Source organism: Fringilla coelebs (genome assembly GCF_963513975.1).
Source record: "Fringilla coelebs genome assembly, chromosome: 1".
NCBI lineage: Eukaryota > Metazoa > Chordata > Aves > Passeriformes > Fringillidae > Fringilla > Fringilla coelebs.
In genome coordinates, this window is record NC_140028.1 from 118,330,927 (window position 1) to 118,335,875 (window position 4,949).

The window sequence follows — 4,949 nt, forward strand, 5'->3', positions numbered from 1 at the left end:
TGCTTTCATTCCTATGAGGCAGAAGACCCAAGTCTGAAATGCCCCAATTTACACTGCCTGCCAAAGAATTCACTTCTGAATATCTGAGTTTATATTTGCATGCCTTATAAAACATCCTGCTTTGCTCTGACAGCAACAGCTTTCATAGCAAAGCAGATGACAATGGATAAAAAGGAAAGACCAGGTGGGGGAAAAGGTCAAGACAGCCAGGTAGGAACAGGCTAATGATCTTTTCTGGTGTCTGACAGGCAGTTAAGCTTCCCTAAAGGTTTTCACAAATGCTGAAGTGACAATGAAAGAAAGGGTGCAGAAGGTACAGCTTATGGACATATGTAGCACTTTTTTCTATAATGGCCCACACCCCTTTGCCAAAGCAGGCTGCAAACACCTGGGGCAGATTTTGGGCATACTTTTTACATATCCAACCAACTAAGCAACACTTTTCAAACTAGGAAAGATTTCAAAAGCAAACAGCTGTAAATTAAATCCTGATGATGCTTTACAAAAAGCTTTCAAGCGAAGGTACATGGCCCTTAACTTTAAATGCATCTGTTAAAGGGAGATCCACAGCACAACAGTGTCAAGATGGGATGTTTCAATGACTCATTATGTTTACACTAAAGCACTTGAGTATGCAGTTCATATTCTACAATTGTAATGTCACAAAACTTCAACATGGAACTGAGTATGGTGATTTTAAATAGCAGAGAGGACTCCAGGACACAGCTTGTTAAAAAAAAAACATTAAAAAACGCACAAAATAAATAAAAGAAATAAAAGTATCTGATTGCTTAGCAGAACTCAACAGAAATTGAGAGCTCTGCTCTAATGTCAATGACAACATATAACAAAGATGTGTTCACGATCTCTATTCAAATATGCTGACTGCAATTATTCAGTACTACATGGCACTTCTATCAGATTGCTTTGGAATTTACCATGTCTCAGCAAGGATGCACACTGTACAGACACTGCCTGTCTCACATGCTGAATCAGACTTCTACGCTCAGCTATACGAACTTCACAAAAAGCAGCCTTACTCCCCCCCAGGGTAAGGCTGTGATTACTCTTATTTCACCTTGGGTAAGTAAAATCCCTGAGAATATGCAACTGTCAGACACTGAAGGAAACAGCCAAAAGCATTTCTAAAGGAAAGGGATGCAAAACTTCAGACTAGCGCAACTCAAGAAAACAAAGCAGTTCATGTGAAGCATAGAGAGCCAGGGTGCTGTTATCTGAGAGTCATATGGATGTCTATTAGTGTGCAGGTCAGTTGTTCATGAATGTCAGCCATTAAAAAAAAACACAACAAAGAAAACAACCCTAACTAATGAACAAACCAAAGAGATGAAACAGAAAACACCAACCTTCTCTCCAATTGTAAGTTTGAAGGCCAAAAATTAGCTGCTTGTTCTCTACAATTATTCTAATGCCATCCTCTCTGCTTGCCAAACTGACACCACAGAAAAAGACAGTGAGTCTTTTTGCTTCCACTGGGTCATGGCCTACTACATCCTGAGAAGTGTAACTTGGAGTTCAGCTCTGCAACATGCTGCATGGGTTTCTTTCTCAGTGGTGGTTTGACTGCAAGGATAGCATTCAGAAGTCTTAGAAGTGCTCAACGCCCTGCAAGAGCAGTGCATGGAGAAGTGCAAGTTTTGAAGGCAAGGAGACCCTGCTCAATTCATTCTCTGCAAGGCCCCTGTTTAACAACAAGCACAGAGGGGTCTCCTGGAGCCATGGTCTCCTAAAAACGTTCTCAAGCACCAATTCCAGAGCTCAAAAAAAACAACTTTACACAAAACAGCACGATGAGAAAGCCTGCTCTGAGGCAGAATGCCACGCTGAGTAGAGAATACATAATGTGGAACACTCTCCTTGCTCGCTGGACGACAGAAGAATGGTAGAACTGAGTAACTGGAGCTAGTGGCCCAATGAAGCTGTTCCTTGCCTACAAAATAAAGCCTCCTGACTTTTTGAAACAAATTTTGCATCTGATGCACACCCAACAAACTAGTGGTTCTCCTGCTAGTTAAAAAACAAACCAAAACAAAACAGAAACCCCAAAAATACCCCCAAACACTCTGATCTGAATATACTTTCCTACTACCGGAAAAACTTAGAGCAAAAAGGAATTAAATTTTTTTCATGATCTGACCTGTTAATTTCAAGAGAAGAGGGATCTCTTCCTGATCTTCCCATAACCTAGCTGATACTGTGTAGAAATGTGGTCCCCATTATCTTTCCAGACCATTCAGCTAAAAACTGTTACAGTGAAGTTTCCCACAGAACAGCTGAAAACCGTGAGGAAACCACCCAGGGTGGAAAGTTGGTTGTTCTACTACAGGGGTGGTTTCTTTGGATTCATGCTTAGAAGCAGCAGACAACCAAATCCCAAAAAAAGCTCTCAGCTTCATTTTTAGCACTGTGAGTAGTGAAAAAATTGAATATAGCTTTGGTCAAAAGTTTTGACTTTGTACTCACAGACATACTTAATTTAAGAAAATCCACAAAACTAAAACCTGATTCCTTCTGATCCCTCTTGAGTACTTAGGAACTACAGATGGGTAAAACTCAGAGAAGATGACAGAGTAAGAAGTCACACTATTTAAACAGTCTCCCGGGAGCCTGGAGAGATCCCAGCTGACTGGAAGCTGGCAAGCACTGTCCTGATTTTCAAGAAGGGGAAGAAGAAGGGCCCTGGAAATTACAGGCCTGTCAGTCTCACTTCAATGCCAGGTAAAATCATGGAAAGGACCATTCTGGGAGGTATTGAAAAACACCTGAAAGACAATGCAGTCATTGGTCACAGCCAGCACAGCTTCATGAGAGGGAAGTCCTGATTGTCAAAACTGATTTCCTTCTACGACAGGGTAGCCCACTTAGTTAACTAGGAAAGCCAGTTGATGTCATCTTTTTGGACTTCAGCAAAGCTTTCAACTGTCTCTCACAGTATCCTTCTGGACAAGATGACCAGCACAGAGCTCAATAACCACATTACATGATCAGCAAGCAACTGGCTAGTGGGTTGGGCACAAATGGTTGTAGTGACTCATCAGGCTGATGTCCTGTCCCCAGTGGAGTTCCACATGGCTCCATCCTTGGCCCTGTGCTTTTCAACATCTTCATAAATTACCTGGACACAGGACTGGAAGGGATGCTAAGTAAGTTTGCTAACAACACCAAACTGGGGGGAGCTAAACTGAGATTCTCTTGAGGGCAGGGAGGCCCTGCAGAGAGACCCTGAAGAATTACAGAGGGGCATTCACCAGATCATGAAGTTTAGGAAGGGCAAGTGCCAGATTCTGCACCTGGGACAGGACAGTCCTGGCTGTGTGCACAGACAGGAGTGAGATGCTGGAGAGCAGCACTGCAGAGAGCTCAGGGGGTCCTGGCTGATGGCAAGCTGAATCTGAGTCAGCAGCACCCTGGCAGCTGAGAGGGCCAACCCTGTCCTGGGGGGCAGACACAGCATTGCCAGCTGGGCAGGGGAGGGGATTGTCCTGCTCTGCTCTGAGCTGGAGTGGCCTCACCTTGAGTACTGGGGGCAGTTTTGGGTGCCACAATATAAAAATTCCATTTAACCTGTCAGAGAATATCCAAAGGAGGGCCACAAGGATGGTGAAGGGTCTGGAGGCTCCCCAGGGAAAGGTCACTGAGCCCATCTGAGTTCAAGTCGCTTTTGGACAATGCTCTCAGGCACACGGTGGGATTCTTGGGGTGCCCTGTGCAGGAGCAGGAGCTGGGCTTGATGATCCTGATCCCTTGGGTCTCTTCCAACACAGCATATTCTATGACTCTATTAATGTCTAATTAGAGTCCTGGTATCTTTCTTTATACAGTAAGTTTGATGTTGGCCTTTTCTTCAAGTATTACATGCTTTTCTTAAAGCTCACAATGCTAGGCTCTTTAGAAAGGATCAAGTATTCACTGTGCAGAGGCTCCTGTCACAGAGCCATGCAGGGCAGCAGGTCTGCAGTACATTCATTTTACTAACAACACTGGTTTTAGCCTAGCAAAAGCCAGCACTATTTCTGTATGGCAACACTGCCTTATGTATTTATGAAAACTTACTAATTCTAAATACCTCACTAGCAGAGTCTTCACCACTCCTGCACATGAATTAAACTCAGCTCTTGGAACAAAGCCATCTGAAGCCCTAGGTCAACACAGAGAGATCTGCTTATGCCTTGGAGTCAGGAATTCACAGACAGCCTTCTGGTTGGTCATCAACACAACTAGAAATTTTGTTGCTAACCAGCTAAAAGGAGTTCTTCATTATTTTTAATAGCAGCAATGCTAACAAACACATTTTTATCTGTATCAGGAAAATGGGAAAAGGGGGAACTCTTTCTTAACTTTTAGTCACTTCTAAATAATTTCAAAATTCGAGATTTGTAATTGGTCCCATGTTTAATAGCTCCATCACAAATTTTAGCTTCCCCTATACTCATTTAATGTTCCCTTGCATGAAGTTTCTGCCCATAATGACAGTCTAGGAAGGATTTTAATGATATCTACTTTTCAAACTGCTAGCTGTACTCAACTTAAAAGCAAGTACTACAGTTTTGCATGAATTTGATTCAAGAAACCCCTAAAACCTAAAAGGTTTATATGGCAGGGAAGCCACAGCATGTACTGGGAGCTGGTCAGGGAACACAACATCCTGTTTCAAAGGCTAGACCTTGGGGCCGCTCAGACTACCAGCCATATACACCTGTGGTGAAGACCTCTGTAATATTTGGATTAAAATATTTATTTAATTTAATAAATGTTTATGTCATGCAAATATATTATTTGCATTAAAGAGCTTCAACCCAAATTGAGGGACAAACTCACCACACTATAAGCTGGTGTTAAGCTGTCCTTCTCTTCTGCTACCAGAGTAACAATAACTCTCACTATCCTCCTACACCATGGCAGGGAGTGGGCACAGGGAATGGGAGAGG